This window comes from Acromyrmex echinatior, chromosome 11 (genome assembly GCF_024713525.1).
Source record: "Acromyrmex echinatior isolate Ae372 chromosome 11, ASM2471352v2, whole genome shotgun sequence".
Taxonomy (NCBI): domain Eukaryota; kingdom Metazoa; phylum Arthropoda; class Insecta; order Hymenoptera; family Formicidae; genus Acromyrmex; species Acromyrmex echinatior.
The window spans coordinates 1,316,098-1,342,118 of record NC_141862.1 but is presented as its reverse complement, the minus strand read 5'-3'; the positions used below and the strand labels follow the sequence as shown (position 1 = coordinate 1,342,118).

General features: G+C 37.0%; 1 protein-coding gene and 1 long non-coding RNA gene across 2 annotated transcripts in view; one reads left to right on the top strand and one right to left on the bottom strand.

Moving 5' to 3' along the window:
* Positions 1–26,021, bottom strand: part of LOC105146067 (uncharacterized) — a 65,185-nt gene that overhangs the window by 15,317 nt on the left and 23,847 nt on the right. The window contains exons 2-3 of the long non-coding RNA XR_015546810.1: positions 24,207–24,845; positions 20,552–20,669 (exon numbers count right to left, since the gene is read on the bottom strand). This is a non-coding gene — a long non-coding RNA (uncharacterized LOC105146067). The remainder of the gene's footprint in view (positions 1–20,551; positions 20,670–24,206; positions 24,846–26,021) is intronic.
* The window catches only part of LOC105152417 (uncharacterized), a 274,163-nt gene that overhangs the window by 227,413 nt on the left and 20,729 nt on the right, over positions 1–26,021 (top strand). The window lies entirely within an intron of this gene.

Below are 26,021 nucleotides of genomic sequence, written 5' to 3'. Positions count from 1 at the left end.
CAGGCTGGTGCGACTAATGCTCAGTTGCTGCGATCGGCGTCGAGTTGAAGTCGTCGGATTCTGTCTCACACTTTGGGCCACAGCCTCAATATTCTCGGGTGTGCGCACTGTCCGAGCTCTGGGACCACTTCTGTCATCCACTAACATCCCTTTCTCACGAACTTTCCTCACCAATTTGCGTATAGCTCCTTCGGTGGGTGCTCTATCACGACCCATATTTCTTTTCAAAATTCGTACAGTTTCGGCGACACAGCACTGACTTTGAAAATAAGTTTTTAAAATTTCAAAACGCTCTTCAAGAGAAAACATGTTGTTTCGTGCCGCGGACGGTATGACTAATAAACTGTCAAAATTTCGGGTCTGTAGCTCGTTCGGTGTTGCCATACGACGAAATTCAAAAACGTACCAATAGATGGCCCACCCTGTAGTAGCAAGACTATTACTCTAAGAACTCTGAGAATCTTTTTGACTCTAAAAAAGAGGACGGCGAGATCATTTATTGCTTTCGGCCTGGGCTTTCTTCTTGGGAAAAATCCAATAAAATTTTGCCACAATCGTAATTATTACGTGGCATTAGTTATACAAAATTGATTGGCGCTTTGGATTCTTTTCTAACGACGTTCAACGTAACAGTCATGCGCGACAGAAAATCCGTACGTGGGATTGGTGACAGCGCGTGACGTATTCGTCGGAGCGCGGCGCTCGCGTGCACGAATTGAATTGTTCTAGAACTTTCGATTGTCCGTTGCCGGAGCTTGTTTGCGTGTACCGAATTGGTTTAAAAAGAACAAAGAATGCCAAATCGATGATTTTAACGAGGATTAAGATCATGCTCGAGATGAAATCACGAGCTCACTTTATGCGTGCGTTCAATGACAATTACTGTCGGTCGACTGAAAGAATTCTTGCTTTTCCCGAATTAACGATCTCAAACAGCAATATTGTTTAAAATTTGTCCGCCTTTTCTTTGCAATTTTGTCTATAGTTTTTCGTTAATTTTTCTGTTAATATAATTTACGAACAAACTGCTCTGCTATTACTTTCAATTTTTTCCACAAATCGCTTTTACAGAGAAATCGTATATAAATACCAGATAAATCATTCCGGCTGTAGCGTCTCTTTCATGACATGATATTATTCCCATAATAATATAAAAAAGATTTTTTAATGTATTAATTTCAAAAATTTACTTGATGGAAGACTACCACATCTCCTGATAATCGATTTTGATAAAATTTCTTTATTTCTAAAATACTAATACTTGTATATCACTTAGCTATCTATATTTGTTCCCAAACTTACGAAATCATAATTTCCTAAAAAATTATTTCGATTGATTTGTAAAATATATAAAGAATTTTGCATAAAATATTTGTCGTGAGTAATTATGGGACTCACTATTAAAGATATATTCAACAATATGAAATAAAAGCACTGACCATAACGATCAAAACTAGATCTTTAATGCTTAAATAATTCAATCTGAATTACTATATATAATATATATATATATATATATATATATATATATATATATATATATGCATAGATACACTGAAAAAAAAAATTTATTCAATTAACTAAACACATTTAGTTGTTTGCAGATTTGATTAATTCGACAAATTTTATTTAATCGAATTCAACCGTTTGTTCTATATTTTGTAACTAATCAGTAAATTGCAATGAAACTTGGCATAAATTACTTTGAATATTTGAAGAACTTATAAAAAAAAATGTAGATTTTTGTTATCCTTTTTAAAATTTTAATTTTTAACAATAAAAGTATTTAATAACAAATAAATAAACGACAAAAATGTGTTATTATAATAAATAAAAATGTAATCTTATTTACACAACTTTTATGCGTATATAAATTAAATTATGTTATGTAATATTACAAAAAACTGTATTTACATAAAATCTACAGAAAGAATATTTTTTCTTAAAATTTATCCTGAAAATATGATAGTTGTGATACAATATTTTAGATTTTTGCCATGCACTTCAGTAAAATTGATCAAATTTATTATCTCGCGTTGTATAAGTGCGATCGGGTTACGCTAGATGGCGATAGAAAGATAAGATTTCATACTAAAAAAACTTCTCAGACAGTTTTGTGATTGCTTGACTCAGTATTGTTTGAGCGCGCGTCAAAGATGGACACCAGCAAAGAGAAAATACGCCATATTTTACAGTTTTTCTTCGATAAAGGCGAAAACGCAAGCCAGGCGGCTGATGTGAATAGTGTTTATGGTCCTGATACTGTAACAGCCAATCACACGCAATTTTGGTTTCGTCGATTCCGTTCCGATAATTTTGATGTCAAAGATGCACCACGCTCTAGAAGGCCAATTGTCGATAAAATAATGGAAATCGTCGATCCAACCGTCATGTAAGCACTGTTTCGATTGCCCAGGAGCTAAACATTGCACAAAAAACCGTTTGGAACCACTTGAATAAGGCTGGATACAAAAAGAAGCTCGATGTATGGGTGTCACACGAGTTAACGCAAAAAAATCTCATGACCGAATTTCCATCTGCGAATCGCTGCTGAATCGCAACAAAATCAACCCATTTCTGAAGCGGATGGTGACTGGTGATGAAAAGTGGGTCACTTATGACAACGTCAAGCGAAAACGGTCGTGGTCGAATCGCGGTGAGCCGGCGCAAACGGTGGCCAAGCCAGGATTGACGGTCAGGAAGGTTTTGTGTGTTTGGTGGGATTGGTAGGGAATCATCTACTATGAACTGCTCCCCTATGGCCAAACTCTTAATTCGGACCTGTACTGTCAACAATTGGACCGTCTGAAGGAAGCAATCGCCCAGAAGCGGCCAGCGTTGGCCAATAGGAGAGGAATTGTGTTCCATCAGGACAACGCAAGGCCACACACATCGATAGTGACTCGCCAGAAGCTCCGGAAGCTTGGTTGGGAGGTTCTTATGCATTCACCTTATAGTCCGGACCTGGCTCCAAGTGATTACCATCTGTTCCTGTCTATGGCGAATGATTTTGCTGGTGAAAAATTTGCCTCAAGAGAAGCTTGTGAAAATCGACTGTCCCAGTTTTTTGCCAATAGGGACGAGGGTTTCTATGAGAGAGGCATAATGGAATTACCTTCAAAATGGCAACAAGTTATCGAACAAAACGGTGCATATTTGACCTAAATCGGATCATTCTAACTATACTAAATAAAGCCTTAAATTTCATGCAAAAATAATGGATATCTTGTTATTACACCTTATATACAGGGTTGGCCATATTCGACGGAAAGATCTGGCAAACACTGTAACTTTTGACAGAGATGTTAGATCGAGTAACGACGTTTCCCATGATTGAAAAAAAAAACATCTTTCCGTCGAATATGGCCAACCCTGTATAACATTATAGCCGCCTAGTGGCTAAATAGTAAAGTGATAGAAATTGCCACATGTGTATCCTTATATGATAGAACGTTATATTTTGCTCTTAGTATTAATTAAGCCTGCGGCATACGATGCTTGATTTCCTGCTAGATCGCTAGCTGGATTAGAATCTTGTTATATTGGCACTGACAACATCGCAGCCAACGGTGGCAAAATTCTAATCTTGTTCGCCTCATTCAACAAAATGAAAGAAGCATTTTATTGAATTTCGTAAAAATTTAGAAAAAGCTTAGTACATACAGTTTTTACATATGATGTAAAAACATATAAAGTATATCATTTAAAAGTAACATTAAAAAAGTAGTTGAAATAATAGCAGAGTTATGATAAAGTCAAGTATTACGAAAGAGACGATACAGATTTTTTTTTCATAGTTTTTTTTTGCACAAAATAAATTTCTAGAAACTACATCGATTTTAGAATTGAACAGGTGCGTCTTGAAATGTTATAAATTTGTATCGTCTTCTTTTTGTTCTCAGAAGCACTAATTTAAATCTTAACGGCGAACTTTGCACTTTGCACAAATTTTTTCATTTTTCTCTATTGATTCCTTGCGCGATGTTTTTTTTGTGTTATAACCAGCCTCGCTTTTCGTCGAATTGCTGTAAATTTCGCGTAACATTTCCGTTATGCAGTGACCCGGTGGATGCCTCGATGGAATCTAAATTCGTCCCGCGAAAGAAAGGCCAATCGTCCTTATTGGAATCAAAATGAGAGATCGATATCCATTTCAAATATCTCAGCGGAAGGACGTGAAGTGAGCTCCGCTCGCGGTGTCTTGTTTTCTCGCATTTTCGGAACGTATTTACATTAGGAATCCCGATCACAGTATCCGAGCTTTGTAATTCCAAATGTTTATCTGAGAATTTACCTATGTTACGGATATCGTACATTTGTTAAAGCGACGGTGCTGCCGATCTTCAGAAGAAATGCATGCAAGTCTCTTGGAACAGAAACTTCCGGCGAGCTTTCCTCGTGATATTTAACAGATATAGAACATAATTCATCCAATAGCATTATAGTCAATCAAGTATGCAATAATGAAGACATTCGAAATATATTCAGCGCTTTATTAACGATGCGTTTTTGCACAAGACGGTATTACTGAAAGCAACTTCGAGAAGAAAGAGAGTTCCGCCTTTCTTGCGTCTCCTTCGTCTCCTCGTTGAATCACGAATCACAATCAAACTTCGACATAATTTCCTTCTCGATTTTGCACGTGTGGTGACCCGAAACGCGCCCAATTCGCTTTCTTCTTTGGCCGCCAGCGTTTTAAAAGGCAAACATTCAAATATTTACAATTGCCGCGCGCTGCTCCTCGGATTAAAGGGCCTTTTCGACTTTCAAAAGAGAACAATTGACTATTTCTACTTCTATTTCTATTATATTATAACGACCAAAACATTGATTTGCTTCGTCCTCCTATGTATGTATGCCATCGTGTCATGTTTCGACATGCCCTTTCACGCGCATTGATCGCATACATCGAATTTGTCTCTCATGCACTTTCGTTTTATTTTTTATTTCCTGTTTTCACAAAATGATAAAAAAGGTGCAACTGCGCAATCGTTCATGCTGCCAAATTCTTTTCTGAAACGTTGCATTTTATTTTTAGTATTACTCCGCGATATTTTCGCAACAGGTTAGAATAAGTGACAAGAGTTTGACATTTCGCCAATTTATGATAACTCAATTTTCAATTACATTTCGCTGGTATGCACGTATTTATTTTTATTGCGTATTACACGGTAATAGAAATATATTTAAAAGAGAGAAATATGTCCCAAAGAAATACTTTATATTAAGACAAAAAATAAATGAAAAGTAATAATTGCGATGGTAATAATGTATATTTCAAATATAGTAATGTTTTCGAGCTTAAAAGAATATCTCATCAAGGTAGCGTTCATTTCCAATTATTTTTAAATAAGTATTCCGATTACAATTAAGAAAATTGTGTTAATTGCAAGTGTTATTTACAAATTTTATAAATATTATAATTCGTAGGTATATTATTTTCTAGATTTAAAATAAGAATCACCTTTAATCTTTAAAATAACAATCATTTCTATAATTGCGTACCAAAGTTTGAAATGGAAAAGTGAAGAGGAAGAACTAATATTAAGACTTAACTCTTATTTCTGATTATTTCTCCAGACAATTTGAAAACCGCTTATTTACGCCAATCAGATACTCCATTAAGTTTTCGTTTAATTTCTCCTAAGTTTTCTTTCCTTTAAAAGAAGAAAGGGGGGGAAGAGAGAGAGAAAGAGAGAGAGAGAGAGAGAGAGAGAGAGAGAGAGAGAGAGAGAGAGAGAGAGAGAGAGAGTACTAATAACTAAGAATACCTCGTAGAAACAGCGAAAACGAAGGCAAACAAAACCTATCATGACATCGAATCGTCTCATCCAACAGAAAAAACTGCATAGCAGGAGTTTTCCGATTTAATTAGAGGATTTAAGGATAGACCACAGATAAAACTGCAATTAATTATCAATCGTCTTGTGGTCGGGATATTTCTCGCTATTTAAATTTGTTCCCCTGCTTTTCGTGTTGGCGAAGGTAGTAACAGTACTATTACTGTTAAACTGTATTTAAAGAAAATTTAATGCACTTCGTTACTTTGCGTTCGAACTGATTTCGACCTTACTGTGTTAATTAAGCTGGCTAGAATAAATTTATAGAGAAGATTAGATCAATATATGAAAGAGCAATTTTTATTTAACGTGTATACAAAAAATATTATGAATATATTAACGTACAAAATAAAATCTGCTCGCTCTCTCTCTCTCTCTCTCTCTCTCTCTCTCTCTCTCTCTCTCTCTCTCTCTCTCTCTCTCTCTTTTTCCACTATTTTTTATTACTTATAAAAATTAAAAAATGTTCAAGTATAAAATATTTTATAATTAGATATCTCAGTATATGCAACATTTTTGTTCTTGACTTTACAAATTATAAATTACAAACTGTAGCTTCAAGTAAAGGATTTAAATAATTAATTACGTCCGTTTTAATTAAATCGTTAATTAGGTATTGTATTTGCGCGTGCACGTGCGTGAAATGTTGCATTTTTATTTAACGAGTGATACTAAAATGACGAGATAACATGTGTAATCATGTAAAATTGAATGCATATGAATTTTATCGTTTAAAGAGCGTTTCTTTGAGAAATAAAACTTTATTTTAATAATATCTAAATTGCAAAATAATTACAGAAATCTACCACGTCCAAGAATAAGAGCGTCAGTGGCTCATCAGATGGAAGTTATTTGCCGCGGGATAGAATCCGTATCTTTACGAAGAAGACTCGCTATTACATCTCTCGGCGAAATATTACGCCGCGAGAATTATAATTAGTTAACACGTTTTCTTGAGAGAAATATTCAGACACAGAAAATTTTCAAATACACGAGCAAAGCAAAGAATACTTCAAAAATTAATTCTCAAACTAATCAAGGATTATAATCTCCGAGCAAGAAACTTTGCATGATAAAATTAAAAACATCATAAAGCGCATGATATTACATGTACTGGAGCAAAGTGATATTTGTCTTGTCGACTTAGATGCGGAACTCTCGCTTCTCCAACAATATAATATAAGAAAACTGAACAGGAACACCATTCTCTCCATTAGAATTGATAGAACTAATAAAAGAATATAATAAATTTATTTCTACAAATACACATAATGCACTATTAAATATTAAAAAAGCAATAATAACAAGTAACTCAATTTCTGTTGTTAAAAATAACATTTTATTATTTTTATGTGTGTCAAAATGTAAATCAATCCATTTCTATGGTTAGTTTTGAAGTAAACAATGTCCATATTAATATATGCACACACCATTTAGTAAATAATAATCTAAATTTAAATTTAAAAATGCAGTCAAATGGGTATAGGAAATATACTATCAATTTTAGCATAATGAAATAAGGATTAAAATAGATACTAAATAAAAGATTTCATTGAGCTAAATACAAATATATATTTTGCACCGATTTTCCGTTTCAACGTTATATATAGGGTTCCAAAGATCCGAAATTTAAAACGGTTGTTTATTATGTGCGGCACAATCACACTATCATTATATATATTATAGATCAGTCCTGTCTAAAACTCGACTTGCAAGCTAAATCTATTTCCATTTATCTCCTTGTCTCGATAGAACGAGATAGAGAGTAAATAAATAAGGATAGACTAAATCCAGATATCGAAGTGGAGTCGATCAGTACCAATTTATCCTTACGGACAGTTCCAAGATAGGTTGAGAAGCCATCGTGGCTTGTTATGATTACGAATCTGGAATCCATTGCTGGATACTGCAGTCATATTATGACTGTCATATGATGTATTGCATGGTGTCACAGCTATGGTTGCATTCTAAATGAAGGTTTGGAAATGTTCACGTTGTCTATCAATCGTACTCGGCACAATTAATAAATGACTAAACTGATACTTTCTTAAAATGTTCTTTCATATATCCAAATCTTAAAATGTAATTCTATGTGCAATATATGTACACATTATATACATTAATATTATATAAATATATACCCTATAACTTTGAAACAGAAAATTGGTGCAAAATAAAAATATATATTTGTATTCAGCTCAATAAGATCCTTCATTTGGTATCTATTTTAACTCCTAATTTTACTGCTAGAATTGAGATTGCACTCATCTTGCTCTCTTTAATACATTTGCTTGAATTAAATTATTCAACTCCATTGTTTTAGTTAAATTAAGAATATAATTAAGTAGAAGCAGTGGCGACCTATAGAAATAATTAAAAATAACTCAAATTAAGTACCGCAAATGTGACTTGGGACAATGCAGGTAACTTGAGATAGCATGGAATCCATCCATAAGTCTCTAAAGAAAGTTTAAGTTTTACAGATTCATAATTGGAGCCATGATTGAATCTAACAAAAATACATGTTGTCCCAAGTTACCTACATTTGTGGTATAATTTGATATTACGCGTAGACGAGATACAGATTACTAAAACCATCTATTGGAAAAATAATGGATTTCTTTTTACTACACCTAATATATTCATCATACGTACACAAATAGTAAAATAATACACTTTACAGTGACAGAATGTAACGTAGCAAAAAAAGCAAAATTTCATTATTTTATTACTGTGGAGATCTTAATCTCTACAACTGCATACGAATTCAAGTTGCGCGCTCTTTAGAGCTATTCTCTCCCTCCCGAGTGACGCGGATGCTAGAGCTAAGGCGGCGATCCCATGAGAGGGCGTAGAGACTTAGAGGGACATACAGGGGAGACACGTGAGAAGAGACATTATTATTGTTCTTGAGCTAAGTTAACGAGTGTCACATTAATATCTACGCCTCAATACATACATCCGTTAGGGTCTTCCACGAGATCCTATATAATTGGAGGCTCAGCTGGGATCGAGCTAGGTTTTTATTGTGACGAGAACGACACTTTGCACGAGGTACGAGGAACGACGCTCTGCACGAGAACGACGAACGACGCTCTGTACGAAGTACAAGGAACGATGCTCTGCACGAGAACGACGAACGACGCTCTGTACGAGAACGACGAATGACGCTCTGCACGAGGTACGACGAACGACGCCTTGCACGAGATACGATGACGACGCTTCACGCGAGAGACGAGAACGACGCTTCGCACAAAGTGACGAGGAATGACGCTCTACGTAAGGATGACAAACGACACCTCGCACGAGGAAAACAACGCCAAGTAGTGAACAACGACGACGACGTTACGTGGAAATAACGACGAGAAAGACGAAACGAAAGACGAAAGAAGAAAGGCGAGACGAAAAGACGAAAGAAGTTGGACGAAAAGAGTAAGACGAAGACGAAAGACGAGACGAGAGACGAAAAGAAAAAGACGCAACGAAAGACGAAAGAAGAAACACGAGACGAAAAGACGAAAGAAGTTGGACGAAAAGGATAAGACGAAGACGAAAGACGAGACGAAAGACGAAAAGAGAAAGACGCAACGAAAAGAGAAAGACGCAACGAAAGACGAAAGAGGAAAGACGAGACGAAAGGGAGAAAGAGGATACGAAAGTTGGTAGAGGAACATTCGAGAAGACTGACGAGCGTGAGTATCGGTCATTTTGCTTGTAGGGAAAACTGAAGACGATTGGGCATTAGTGATAAACATGGAGACTAGGAAAGATTAAGCCAATCACTGACAAGATACGAACGTCGTCGCGCGCAGCCGTATACGCGCTGTATAAATTTATATTCGAAAAAGACGGAGATCGCACTAGTCGCAACCAACTGTGTAATTTCAGTAGTTTTGATTTCGACGATGCTTCAGTTGAATTTCGTGCAAAATTAGAATACTCTGCTATTTTCTCGTTTGGTGATCTGACATCTATATGCAATATCCTGGGCTTGAACTACGTTCGGCGCCAAAGAAGAACTGCGACAGAGAATTACGCGAGCGCTCGTGAACATTAGAACGTTGGTGAGTTACAGTAAGATGAGTTACAGCAAGGAGGCGCTGAACGAGTTGATGACGCAGAAAATCAGCGAGCAGATGACAAAATAAATATTCCGTCATTGGCCATTAGTAGCACTGATTCCGAGGCCAGCGAAGAGAGATTTGCCAAGAAGGGGACGACAAAAGAGTACGAAGATTACTTTCAATTTCAAAGACGTTGAAGATACTATCCGTCCATTCGATGGGAGCGACCATTATACGATTGAAAGATGGATTTCGGATTTTGAGGAGTTAGCCACTCTGTTTCAGTGGAATGACATTCAAAAATTGATCACAAGTCTCTAAAGGGTGTCGCTAAAACGTTTGTGCGGGGATTGAGTACTGTGCAAACATGGAATAAATTGAAAGCAGCTCTGAAGGAAGAATTCAGCTTGCGAGTGAACAGTGCAGACATCCACCGAAAGTTAGCCAAAAAGAAGTTAAAGAAGGATGAGAGTATTCAAGAATACTACCTAACTATGAGGGAATTAGCGTCGCAAGGAGGTATAAACGTCGAATCAACGATACAGTACATCATCGATGGTATCCCGGATGGTATGGCAGAATATATAGAAAGGTGATGTTATATGGAGCTCAAAATTATAACGAGCTCAGGTCCCACTTCCGTGTATATGAGAAGATACAAAAACGAGGAACTACAGCCATGAAGAATAATCCGAAGAAAGAAGTAACAAACAAGGCAAACAAGGACGACGCCAAATCGGTAAAAGAGGAAAAGAAGACAACTAAATCAGGGGAACGTTGCTGCAACTGTGGCAAAAGCGGACATAGGTCAGACAAATGTAAATTTAGAGATAAAGAGAAAAAATGCTTTCATTGTAATAACTTTGGGCATGAAGCCAAACATTGTCCCGATAAAAATAAGTCCAACACTACGCAGGTAATGTCAAATATTCTTGTTAAAGCAGTCGACATGAATCGGATATTCAAGCAGATTATAATCGAAAATAAGAGTCTGTATGCATTATTAGACACCGGTAGCCACCTCTCTTTAATGCGTGAAGATGTTTTTAAAACTTTTAAAATATTAAAGTTGCATGAATCAGAAGTCCTTTTAATAGACATCGCACAGGGTCAAGTAAAGCTCGGTTATTTCCAATCAATGGTCACAATAGATAATGTCGATTTTCCGTTAGCATTCCATGTAATTTCGTCCGAAGTCCTAAATGATGATGTGATTTTAGGCACTGACCTAATAATTCAAGCCGAAGTAAGGATTGATAAAGATGGTATCGCGATTTCCAAGCTAATGTTTCCATTTTTTTCTCACAAATAGAATTACAGCCAGAAAAAGACGAAGCAATTTGTACAGATACAATAATTGACAAAGAAGCTAAAAATGTTGAAGGTATGATGCGAGAATATAAGCCGAACAAATCTAAGACGACTGATATCGAATTGAGCATAACGTTGAAGGATGAGACGCCTATTCCAAGCTCCACGACGATTACCCATGAAAGAAAAAGAGATTGTCGAAAATCAGGTAAACGAGTGGATACCTTTTGGATTGTGCAATTCGCCACCCGTTTTTCAACGATTTATAAATCAAATTTTCCGACCTTTGGTTAACGAAGGAATTTTGTTATTATATCTAGATGATTTAATAATAATTGCGTCTGATGTAGAAGAGGGCATCAGACAATTGCGTCAAGTTCTTCGAGTCGCAAGCAATTACAGTCTCGACATAAATAAAAGTAAATGTCAATTGTTGCAATCAAGGGTTGAGTACCTTTGGTACATAATAGAGAACGGTACAATTCACCCTTCTCAGGAAGATTCAGGCAGTTTCGAATTTCCCAGAGCCGCGTACGTTAAAAGATGTTCAGAGCTTTCTCGGTCTATCGGGATATTTCAGAAAATTCATAGAATCTTACGCGATTAAGGCAATCACTCTTTGAGTGATTTGCTAAGAAAGGAAAATTCGTTCCGATGTAAAGGAAAAAGAATCATTTAAGCAGCTGAAATCGGATTTAAGTAATAGCCAGGTGTTAAAGATATTTAATCTTAAATTCGAAACTGAGTTACATACTGATGCGTATAAGGATGATTTAGGGGCAATCTTGTTGCAGAAGAACCCGGAAGATAACAAACTACATCCAGTATATTATATGAATTGCAAGACGACAGAAACAGAATCCGGATATACTAGCTACGAGCTCAAAGTTTTAATCGTAATAAGAACGTTAGATAAATTCAGACACTATCTTTTGGCATGCGATTTAAGATCCTAACTAATTGTATAGCTTTCAAACAAACTCTAAGTAAAGTCAAGTTATCCGCTAAGATTACGAGATGGGCTTTGATGGTCGAGGAATTTGACGTAATCGTTGAACATAGAGCTAGTCCTAGGATGAAATATGTAGATGCGCTTAGCCGTTATGGCGATTAGTAGCGAAGATAATATTATATTAAAGGTCATGAAGGCGCAGAAAAGCGATCCGGAGCTACGGGCCATCTTAGAGGTTTTAAAAGAGAAACCATATGACGATTATATGATGCGTAACGATGTACTATATAAATTCAAAGACGGTCGTGAACTGCTTGTCATACCGCAGGACATGCAGACCGAATTCATTCTGTTGGCTCATAGTCGAGGTCACTTTTCTGCGAAGCGTACCGAAGAAGCTGTCAAGCAAGAGTACTATATTCCGATGGTATCCAAAAAAACTGAAAATGTAATAGCAAATTGTGTCCCATGTATTTTGGGGAATAAGAAAGCAGGTAAACAAAAGGGTTTCCTCAACCCATTAACTAAAGGTGATTTGCCTCTACACATATATTAGGTGTTGGAATTAATTCGTAGCGTTTTTTAATGAAAGAATGTTATTTATTTCACATGAGCATTAAAAAATACATTAATGAAAGTACTTCCCATCACTTGTAAAACGCTACGAATTAATTCCAACATCTAATATCGTCTAGACCATTTGGAATCATTGGACTAGCAAAAAGTATAATCACATATTAGAGCTGTAATAGATAGCTTTACCAAATTTTGCTGGTTGTACCCTACCAAATCCACGACGTCTAAGGAAGTGATTACAAAACTGCAGATGCAAAATCAAACATTTAAAAATCCAGCTGCCATCATAACCGACAGAGGCACCGCGTTCTCTTCCCTAGAATTTCAAAATTATTGCGAAGAAGAAGGTATCAAACATTCCATAGTCACAACTGGTCTATCGCGAGCAAACGGACAAGTAGAAAGGCTTAATCGAATGATTATCTCCATTTTAACTAAGCTTGCGATGAATGATCCTACGAAATAGTATAAATATGTACTTATAGTTCAACAGACTGTAAACTCCACTTTTCATAGAAGTATAAGCATGACCCCGTTCGAACTGTTGACTGGAGTAAAAATGAAGCAAAAGAACGACTTAACCGTTAAAAGTGCAATAGAAGAAAAATTCCGATTACAGTTCGAGCAGGATCGTGATCAATTACGAAAACAGGCTAAAGAACAAATCCGTAAAGTTCAGAACGAAAATCGTAAAACTTATAATTTGAGAAGACGCGAGCCAACTAAATATAAAATTAACGACTTAGTTGCGATTAAGAGAGTGCAGGTAGGACCTGGCAAAAAACTTTGCGCCAAGTATCTTGGCCCCTATAAAGTTGTGCGAGTTAAATCGAACAATTCCTACGATGTTGAGCGTGAGGTGCCTGGCGAAGGTCTTAAGAAAACCAGTTCATGCGCCGAATACATGAAGCCATGGTTCTCTGTGCTGTAGTCATCTGGAACAGATGCCTTTTCAGCCGAGTTGTGGGGATCTTAATCTCTACAACTGCATGCGAATTCAAGTTGCGCGCGCTCTCTAGAGCTATTCTCCCTCCCGAGCGGCGCAGACACTAGAGCTAAGGCAGCGACCCCACGAGAGGGCGCAGAGACTTGAAGGGATACACAGGGGAGACGCGTGAGAAGGGACATTATTATTGTTCTTGAGCTAAGTTAACGAGTGTCACATTAAACATCTACGCCTCGATACATACATCCGTTAGGGTCTTCCACGAGATACTACATTACGCATAGCCATTTTGTTGCATTTTGCAGTCATATTATACCAAAATTGCTATTGTTAATTAAGAAAACAGTAATTTAAATATAAATCATGCGTCTTTTTTATTTATCTAAACACGCTTTTAATTATTGTATACAGAAAAACACATCATTGCTGATCGCAGAGTTGATTACGAAAGAAAGTAGCCTAGGATTACATTCATACAAATTATAAAAATGCATTATTGCAATTAGCAATCCTATTATTTATTTGACTCTATTATAGCAACTAAATCAAGTTTATTTACAAACGACAAACTTCGCATTAAAAATTAATCGCAGAAGAATCTTTTAATACTGAAGATACGGTAAATAAAATTGAAAAGAATTATGATAATTTTTATATTTCACGACTCTCATGCTTATCCAAGTTGATCCCACTGGATTTCACGGAAAATAAGAAGCGAGATGCCCGGAAACACAAATATACCGTAATTCCGAGCCGAAAAGTGCGCGCGATTCTTGAATTCGCATCGTATTGTGTGGATAAAGTGTACTGTCACTGTCATGACGAATGAATTCGTATTCAGGTGTACCCTGCGGGTGGCCGGCATTAAATATGGCTACTTTTATCAAGGGTATAATTTATGGCGGCCTTTATGGCTCGTCCTGTATATAAGTATCGCGTTGCCTTCGCATTTTGCGCCGTGGCAAGTAGACGCCGAAAATGGGAGTTGCGGTAAATAACTCTAATGCTTGGCATCCGGAAAAGTTTTCTGGTACTGCCCAAAGGAAGACCGTCGTCTCCGCGTTTTCCTTTTGAACTCACCTCACGTTGAGTAATACGCCACATCGCATCAAAACTATTACGTTTATACATAAATTCAAATCGCGTATCGTCTCGCGCAAAGAGTGAATTTTCTAACATATTCCCTAAGAGAGATTTAGCAGGAAAATTATAACCTCATATTTCTTAAGAGAAATTTAGCAGGAAAATAGTATATTTTCAGCGCTTCAAAACGCTACGATATTCTGTTCAGTTAATAAATATTATTTCACATAAATCCTAGTTTACTAAATTTGACGCACTACAGTTAATCGACACTCATAAAATGGAATAAGTGACAAGTTTAGTTAATCTTCTTGATGCTTCCATGGGTGCTTTCTATATAACTAATCTGTGCTTCGCGGGTTTTCTCCATGTCTTGGTCCATTCTTGATGTGCCAACGTTTCGTGGACCTTGCAGTCCACTTCATCAGGGCGAGGAGCAGCCTGATACTGAGCTGTTCCTCCAGGTCCTTCCTTTTTATGTTACGCTACTTGTTGAGGTGGGAGTTTTTTGGTGGTGGAGGGGAGGGGGGTTAGAGTGATGGGGGAGACAGATAGTGGAATCTTGGTCGGTCTTTGCTGGTCGGGAGGATGGTCTTCCATATCTTACTTATGTTATAGCCATTATCCCTGTTTAGATTGTTAGGGTGTTTTTGTATTTCTATGGCTTCTCTGTATTTTCTTGGGAAGTATGATGTGGTGTTGGTTATCGTGGTTGCTTGGTCAAACAGTATTTAATGTCCTGTTTCGACGTTATGTTCTGATAGTGCCGACTGTGTGACGTGTTTCAGTCTGACGTCTCGTTGGTGTTCTTTTATCCGTAGGTTTACCATTCTCCCGGTTTCCCCGATGTATACTTGTCCGCAGGAACACGGTATTCTGTATACTCCTGCGGAACTGAGTGGCGGTCTTGGATCTTTGGGGTTTCTTAAGATTTGTCCTATCTTCTTGAGTGATTTGTAGATAGTTCGGATATTGTGTTTGTTCAATATCCTGCCGATCCGGTCTGTAGTTCTTTTGACATAAGGGAGAATGGTTAGGGTCCTGTCGTCTGTTTGTGTGTTCGGAGCCGTTGTCTTGTTTGTGTGTTTGATTATTTTGGTTATGTCTTTTTTGTCGTGTCCGTTATTTTGTAGGGCCTGTTTTAAGTGGTTTATTTCTGTCCGTAGATGTCCTCTGTCGGAGATGGCGAAGGCTCTGTGTACCAGTGAGTTTATTACTGATTGTTTTTTGCTGGGTGGTGGTGTGACTCAACATGTAAGTATCTGTCCGTGTGTGTTGTTTTTCTGTACATTTGATGCCCTAGGGTGCCGTTGGCCTCCTTTGACACCAGCACATCTAGGAATGGGAGTTTCCCGTTTTCCTCTATGTCTATGGTGAAACGGATATTGGGGTGTTGTTTGTTGAGGTGGATGAGGAATTTTCGGAGTTCAGATCTGTCGTGTCTCCATATCACAAATATGTCGTCTACGTACCGGAACCAGACTTCTGGTTTCTTTGGTGCTTTCCTGAGAGCCTCTTTCTCGAAGTGTTCCATGAAGATGTTAGCGATTACAGGAGAAATCGGAGAGCCCATAGCTGCTTCTGACGTTTGTTCGTAGAAATGGTTGTCGTAGGAGAAGTACGTGGTCGTTAGGCAGTGCTCTATTAGTGGGATGAGGTCGGAGGAGACTTTTTGTGAGGTTTTTATTATGTTAATCGTATCTCTTATTGGGACTTGTGTAAACAGGGATTCTACGTCGAAGCTAACGAGTAGATCTGTGGGCTGTAGTCGGATTTTTTTGGATTTTATGTATGAAGTCCGTTGAATTGGTTATGTGTGATTCTGTTTTTCCAGTCAGAAGGTTGTAGTGTTTTTGCTAGGAAGCGGGATAGGTTAAATGTCGTGAGTATACAGAATACCGTGTTCCTGCGGACAAGTATACATCGGGGAAACCGGGAGAATGGTAAACCTGCGGATAAAAGAACACCAACGAGACGTCAGACTGAAACTCGTCACACAGTCGGCACTATCAGAACATAACGTCGAAACAGGATATCAAATACTGTTTGACCAAGCAACCACGATAACCAACACCACATCATACTTCCCAAGAAAATACAGAGAAGCCATAGAAATACAAAAACATCCTTACAATCTAAACAGGGATAATGACTATAACATAAGTAAGATATGGAAGACCATCCTCCCGACCAGCAAAGACCGACCAAGATTCCACTATCTGTCTCCCCCATCACTCTAACCCCCCCCCCCCCTCCACCACCAAAAAACTCCCACCTCAACAAGTAGCGTACATAAAAAGGAAGGACCTGGAGGAACAGCTCAGTATCAGGCTGCTCCTCGCCCTGATGAAGTGGACTGCAAGGCCCACGAAACGTTGGCACATCAAGAATGGACCAAGACATGGAGAAAACCCGCGAAACACAGATTAGTTATATAGAAAGCACCCATGGAAGCATCAAGAAGATTGTCAAATACCTCTACGGGGAGAGAATCATCAATGCTAAAATAAACATTTTTAGAAAACTCAGGACCTCCCTATCCAAGAAACTATCAGACCTAGCATTCCTAAAACGCTGCAGGGATAATAGTATCATCCCAAAGTTCCTACAACTCAAGAACCACCTAGGAACTCAAAAATCCCAAAACATCCTCCACAAAACCAGCCTTATCCTTATCAAAGAACGTATCCATTTCACTAAGTCACGAATAGCCCAGATCTCCCACAACATCTTTAAACTGCACCTGTTCCTATCCGCCACGCTACGACATGACATCTGGCAAATCCTGGACCGCATTACATATGAACAAGCCAGACTAACTTTTACCCAATCCTCTGAAAGACAGAAACAGAAATATATGAACCTCGCCCCTCACAAAAAACCAAATCCCCCCTTACATTACGTCAAAAATCTATCGAACAAAAACCTGGCCCAAGACACTATATCCGCGCTGGCCAAAGGCCCTAATTTCGCGGCACCTAAGAAGGTTCCAAAAGAGGAAATAATCAGCCAAATAGAGTCAACCATCTATCGGCTCCCTTCAGAGCAGGCAGACGATATCCGCAGACAGGTAGCCAACGTCCTGTCCAAAGCCAAATTCCCGTCATCAAACATCACCAGACAGGAACGATTGACCCTACAAGACCTAAACAGGGACACAAATGTCATCGTGCTGCCAGCCGACAAGGGCAACATGACAGTAGTCATAAACACATCAGACTACAAGAAAAAGGTGAAAGGTCTGCTCTCGGATAAAACATATAGAAAGCTTGACAAGGATCCAACCAACACAATCACACAGAACACCAGGGACCTTGTGGAAAAAAGCAACATCTCAAACGAAACCAAAAAAACATTAAAACCCACAAACCCTCTCCCACCGAGACTATACGGACTACCAAAAATACACAAACCCAACGTCCCCCTCAGACCAATTGTTAGCGCCATAAAGTCCCCGACATTTAACCTATCCCGCTTCCTAGCAAAAACACTACAACTTCTGACTGGAAAAACAGAATCACACAACCAACTCAACGGACTTCATACATAAAATCCAAAAAATCCGACTACAACCCACAGATCTACTCGTTAGCTTCGACGTAGAATCCCTGTTTACACAAGTTCCAATAAAAGATACGATTAACATAATAAAAACCTCACAAAAAGTCTCCTCCGACCTCATCCCACTAATAAGCACTGCCTAACGACCACGTACTTCTCCTACGACAACCATTTCTATGAACAAACGTCAGGAGCAGCTATGGGCTCTCCGATTTCTCCTGTAATCGCTAACATCTTCATGGAACACTTCGAGAAAGAGGCTCTCAGGAAAGCACCAAAGAAACCAGAAGTCTGGTTCCGGTACGTAGACGACACATTTGTGATATGGAGACACGACAGATCTGAACTCCGAAAATTCCTCATCCACCTTAACAAACAACACCCCAATATCCGTTTCACCATAGACATAGAGGAAAACGGGAAACTCCCATTCCTAGATGTGCTGGTGTCAAAGGAGGCCAACGGCACCCTAGGGCATCAAATGTACAGAAAAACAACACACACGGACAGATACTTACATGCTGAGTCACACCACCACCCAGCAAAAAAATAATCAGTAATAAACTCACTGGTACACAGAGCCTTCGCCATCTCCGACAGAGGACATCTACGGACAGAAATAAACCACTTAAAACAGGCCCTACAAAATAACGGACACGACAAAAAAGACATAACCAAAATAATCAAACACACAAACAAGACAACGGCTCCGAACACACAAACAGACGACAGGACCCTAACCATTCTCCCTTACGTCAAAGGAACTACAGACCGGATCGGCAGGATATTGAACAAACACAATATCCGAACTATCTACAAACCACCCAAGAAGATAGGACAAATCTTAAGAAACCCCAAAGATCCAAGACCGCCACTCAGTTCCGCAGGAGTATACAGAATACCGTGTTCCTGCGGACAAGTATACATCGGGGAAACCGGGAGAATGGTAAACCTACGGATAAAAGAACACCAATGAGACGTTAGACTGAAACACGTCACACAGTCGGCACTATCAGAACATAACGTCGAAACAGGACATCAAATACTGTTTGACCAAGCAACCACGATAACCAACACCACATCATACTTCCCAAGAAAATACAGAGAAGCCATAGAAATACAAAAACATCCTAACAATCTAAACAGGGATAATGGCTATAACATAAGTAAGATATGGAAGATCATCCTCCCGACCAGCAAAGACCGACCAAGATTCCACTATCTGTCTCCCCCATCACTCTAACCCCCCTCCCCTCCACCACCAAAAAATTCCCACCTCAACAAGTAGCGTAACATAAAAAAGAAGGACCTGGAGGAACAGCTCAGTATCAGGCTGCTCCTCGCCCTGATGAAGTGGACTGCAAGGCCCACGAAACGTTGGCACATCAAGAATGGACCAAGACATGGAGAAAACCCGCGAAGCACAGATTAGTTAAGTTAAGTTAATATTAGGATCCCGAAAATAACGTAAAGAGGTATGAATATTAGGATCATAATTGAATTTGTAGCGAATTCGTTGCGACATATGTTTCGTCTAGCGCAAGCGTATCTTTAATCTTACGACTGAGAGCACAGTAAACTCGTTGCAAGAGTGGCGCATACGCACGCTTGTCTGACTTTAACTGGTCGTTTCTACTTGCCTCTTTCGGAACTCTTGTCGGCGCACGTAGCCCGCCTCGTGGAAATTAACGTAAATTCCTAGAGCCACCCGAATTGCTTGCTCAGCGAGTCGACACCTGCGATGAATTGGACAAGCACGCTCAAATAACTTGGTGCTTGTAGAGAATCGCGACCGGAAGAAGCTCAAATGATTTTTAGACGTATTATTGTATTATTTAATTTTATATATAATTTACAACGAGATTGTAAAAAAGAAAAAGAGACAGACAAAAATAAAACTCGGTAAAACTTTGTCCGAAAGTTCCGATAACTTATAAAGAGACAAACTTCAGTTTTATTACTAGACGAATTCGCTACAACAGGATGAGAATTTTTGCCCCGCTAACATTTTACGAGCTGTATATTTGCGTACGAATATTCTCGGTAGAGCCTCTACATTATTTCTAACAAATCCGTCAGCTGTTAGAAACTTCCAAAGGAATTCATTACTCACGACTCTCCAGCGATAAATCTCGTTTTCGGAAGTGCGCGAACATACAAGTACATAGGTTTAGTTCGTGTTCAAAGCGCGAGTGCCGAAATGTTGGAATTGACTTACGTTAAAATTAGGTGGATTATTTCCCCAAGGACATCCTGCTGAGTCCTGCGTAGCGGCGTCTCCACAAGCTCACAGATAGTTTCTCAAAAGGCACTACCTGCCATCCCGCCAACCGTGTCTGAAAAGTCAGAAGATTGAATCTTACTTTGTAGCACGGTTGTTTCGGTCGTCACGTTTCCTTCTCTTTTACGTCACTCTTATTCTAATTCAACACCGAGATAATTTTATCAAAGTGATAGATGTTAGGAAAATTTTTTGTTAGCAATAAAAGACTAAAAACATTAGTTTTTTTTTTTACAAAATGTTGTTGTCTATACGAATTTGTCTGAAATGTTGGTGTAAAGTCAATTTATCTGTTATTGCTACGTTTTCAGCCATAAAAACAAGAAGAAATGATGTTAGATAAAATAAAAAATGTAATAGTAATTCTATCCTTTGAGGTAAATAACATTTTGTTAATTTTAATTTCTATATGTCAAAAAATGTGTGTAAATAAATACATTTCTGTAGTCTCAAAGTGAACAACGTATATTAATGTATGCACTTATAGTAAATAATAAACTAAATTTGAGTGAAATTTAATTCATTTTCTTAATCTAAATTATTTGACTTAATTGTTTTAATTAAATTAACGACATAATTATAAATTAATAACGGCAGTGGAAGCCAATAAAAATAATTAAAAATAAATTCACGTTACGTAATTTAACATTATGAATTTAATAGTGTAAATTACGTACTTGATTTTGTAAAAAATATAATGGGTAAATAAACACGTAATGAAACAGTCATAACAAATGCTTTGTAATTATTTAACAAATTTTTTTAATTAAAAATTTCTTTGTAAAGCTACAATTAGTTGGGAGTACAAATTAGTTCGGTCCGTTTTCCAAAAGATGGCTCCGGCTATTGTGAATGGTTCATAGTGACAGCTGATTTTGGCGTTTTCAGAAAGGTTAGACATCTGCTAATAATATTCAGTTTATATCGCTTTGAGTTTCATACAAATCCTTGATTTTTACTGTGTTTGAAATGTCGAATTTTTTGTTAACCAAGCAGGGAGGTTCTAATTTTCTGTTTTAATTGGAAGAAAAGTGCAGCTGAAGCCCATCGAATGCTTGTCGAAGTTTATAGTGACACTGCTCCAACTGATAAATCATGTAGAAAATGGTTTCGACGTTTCAAGGATGGAGATTTCAGCGTTGAAGACAAGCCTCCCTCTGGACAGCTAAAAAAATTCGAAGACAAAGAATTAGAGGCATTACTCAAAGATCAGAGTTAAGCGCAAGAGGAGCTTGCAGAATCATTGGGACTCAACAAGCTGTTTCTGCACGATTGAGAGCCATGGATAATTCAAAAACAAGGAAATTGGATGCCTTATGAATTGAAACCGAAAGACGTTGAAGGCGATTTTTCATTGCGAAGTTGATTCAAAGACAACAAAAAAAAGGTTTTTTGCATTGTGACTGGATTGTGACTGGAGATGAGAAGTGGATATTCTACGACAATCTCAAGAAGAAAAAATACTACGCTAAGCCCGGTCAATCGTTGCCGTCGATCTCAACATCAACACTAAAGTCGAACATTCATGGTTCGAAGATCATGCTCTGTATCTGGTGGGACCAAAAGGATGTTGTTTACTATAAGCTGCTGAAACCTGGCGATTCCATTACGGGCATTGATATCGGCTACAATTGATTCATTTGAGCCGTGCATTGCGATAAAAACGGCCGGAATACGAAAGACATAATAAAGTTATTTTTCTTCATAACAACGCTCGGCCTCATGTCTCAAAAGTTGTAAAAAATATTTGGAAACGCTCAAATGGGATGTTTTACCGCACCCGCCGTATTCTTCGGACATTGTTCCTTCTGATTATTAGTTATTCCATAGGATGCAGTACGTCGCCGGTTGACTTCTTTCGCAGAAATCAAAAATAGGCTCCAAAATTGGATCGCTTCCAAAGACGAGTCATTTTTTCGAGATGAAATTCGAAAATTGCCTAAGAGATGAGAAAAAGTAGTAGCCAATACTTTAATTAATTTGTTCATTCATTTTGTTTTGAAATAAATGCATTTTTGAACACAAAAAAACGGATCGAACTAATTTGTACTCCCAATACCAACGCAATGTGAAATGTGCGTTATATAAATGCTTATATTTAACTTTCGACAAAATGTGCATCGCAATTAGAAAAATTAAATAATTTGGGCTTTATGACGTCTCTTGTCATATCAGAGCAAAAAAATATGATATTGATTTGTCAAAATTATTTTCTATATCCCTGCAAAATAATTCGAGATCTTAATATACTTTTAAGTCAATCAAACAATTTCATTATTATTACACGCAATTACTATTATTTTCTTGGGACAAATTTTTTGCTTATAATTATGTCCCTGCAGTATACGTTATCCTCCATCCCAACGGAGTAATTGCCTTATGTTTAATTAATTTATGTTATTATTTATGTCCCACTTAATTTATGTTTAAGTCGCCGTCTTTAACCATATCGCCCTTTGATCCTGCAACTCCCACTTACATAGAGGAAAGGCGCGAGTGAATAGATTGAAAGGAGATGCCCTTTATCGCCGAAATAGTTTCACTGTTGACAGAATTTTGTATCTGTCGATTGTCATACACTATTACACAGTTGGAAAATTTGTATTAAATTTAATACATTTTACGTATCCCAAAAAGTCCACCCAAATTTTTGTGTTAATTTAATATAAAATGAATATATTAAGAAAATAATATAAATATTATATTTAAAAAATCAACATAAAAGATAGATACTGACACAATTTGTAAGCAAATTTTAAAAGCATATTTCTTCAATAAAATTCATATTTATAATAATATCAGATTAACATGTTTCAGTAAAATTAACATTTATATAGTCACTTAGAACAATTTATTCATTTATCTTAGAATTGTGCTGCAATTGCATTATTTTTATGTTCATTGTTTATTTATTCTTAAATTATGTTGTTACACGAAAAAATCTTGAATATCAATTTAACACAAAATATTCAAATAACACAGTCATATTATGTTAAATTCATTTGGATATATTAAAAATTCAATATAAATATTTTAATGTTTTAAAGGCTGATTTTAATACAAATATAAAATATGTTTTATTATACGTTTTTAATTTAATAATAAAAAATAAATGATGAATGTCTTATGTTTAGAGATGTGTGTGTGTGTGTGTGTGTGTGTGTGTGTGTGTGTGTGTGTGTGTCAATAGAAATAAAAAAATGTCAAATCTTCCTATTGATATTTATAACAATTATATAAATAAATTATAATTAATTATATAAATAATCTGCATAAAATCACGATCTCAGAAAAGTGAATAAATTTTATTATTGACATCTACGTCATCTATCATTCGTCAATGGATATCATGAATTGTGCAAACGCATAGTATAAAATAATTTTGACATGTAGCGAGATTTACAAAATTTAAAATATTAACATGAAGAGTCATTTTTGACATTCTCGGTATCGATGACAAAACATTTCTAAAATTAGAGGTAAACAATGTGTGTGTATAGTTTGGTTGAAATGTCATTTCAACCAAAGCGTTTATCGATACTGACTGAGTGCTAGCAGAAGATAAAAGTTAATTATTTAGAAATGTACTTACTCACTCTCTCATGGATCTGTCGCATTTAGTAATCCAATGCAATTTTGCGCGGTAATTTTGCACGGCATTTGTTCTTCTAATTCCAAATTCAAATCTTTTCTTTTTCCATTGTGCAAACTCGGCGCGGCGTGTAAAATTGTGCGCTTGTTCCGAAATCATGTATATGAGAGTGAACAAAAGAATAGCGGAAAGAGAATAATGAAAGGGCGACAACTCGCTCGTTCAGCCAATCTCGATGGCGCTATAAATGTCGTACAAATTGAAACCATTGATATATCCATCGGGAGTTTTATTTCTCGTTTTCATTCTCAGCAAATTTAATTAATGCATACACAAGCGACCGGGTAAACGTTTCAACATTTTCTTCTCACTGAAGCTGCGAAGGAAAATATATTTCACGGTGAAGATCTTTAAGAGAAAACGTACGGGAGTGATTAGCACAATTTACTCGTTCAAGAGATTCTCAATAGCGATGTAAGTTTCCTGCAAATTGAGATCTCTGATGTGTCTCGCAGGAATTGTCGTCGGTTCGAACTGTGACAAGTTCTAGAGTAGATCGTAACTGAGTTGAAATCCCAAGGAGAAGGCAATGCCGCCCCTTTTCATCATCATTATTGGCATCGAGATACCCAGAGTAAACTGTTGAGCAAATGTTCCGTGATTACATATCGAGAAAGTCAAAGGCCTTTTAATCTATGAGTCAAGTGACGTAAATAATCCAAAAATAATTTTATTTATTTTCTTTTTAATATTCTATTGAGCGATTTCTTTCCAAGCTAAAGATATTATATACTCGAATTAAAATTTAAAATAATTAAATTCTATAAAAATCTCTTCTCTTTTAAACAAAATTATTGTGAAAAATTATGTTTGATATAAATGTTCTTCTTAGAAGAGAGATCATCTCTGGTCGAGACGGACTAGATTTATTAATTAGCGTGCCGACAATTCGCAAATAAATATTTAATGCGACAACGTAGCATTTTGTTAAACCCTGAGCACAAATTAAAAGCCTTGGGTATGCGCGGCCAATATCATTTTAATAGCTCGTATTCGATCGAAATGTTATTAATTTCTTTTAGCGGCGTACACATATAAATGCAAAATTTTAATCATCTATCACAATTTGTAAAAGTGTAAAGAATTTATATGATAAATTTATATATAAAGTTTTCAATTTTGAATAAATACATTATATTAAACACAATGTATTTTCTAATTTATTACAATTTTATTAAAGTTTTATTTAATAATTATATTATACAACGTTTATTAAAAGCATTTTAAAAGTGCCCGCGGCATTAATAAAACAAAGAGTTCTTAAATATACAAAATCATCTCTCGATGAGAAATTTTGTATTCTTATTTAGCAACTCTTTGTTTTGCTACAAAACTAAATGATAAAAATAAAATGAAACGAGTAAATTTTTTTTTCAAGATAAGATAATACGTATTATAAAAATTTACGATAAATTTTGAAGATACCTGAAACACGATATTCTCAGGATACAGCAGTATCGCTCGGCAACGCCAAAAATTCGCTCAAAAGCCAATTGTCAAGAATACCCAAAAAAGCAGCCGCGACATAGCGAAGTACTGCAGTGTCGTCGAAAAACATGGTCCATCGCGGTATCGGATTCCCATTTCCCATTCTGTACTCAAGTAATTCGCGCCGATCATCGAATCTACGGTCAACGAACTCCGTGAGCGAACATTTTCTTGTTCCGGAATGTCGCGGTATTCGATGAGTTCATAGGAACACGATAATGAGTTGGAATCTCGCAGCCAGTCGAAACGCGCATGCCGCTATTTGCG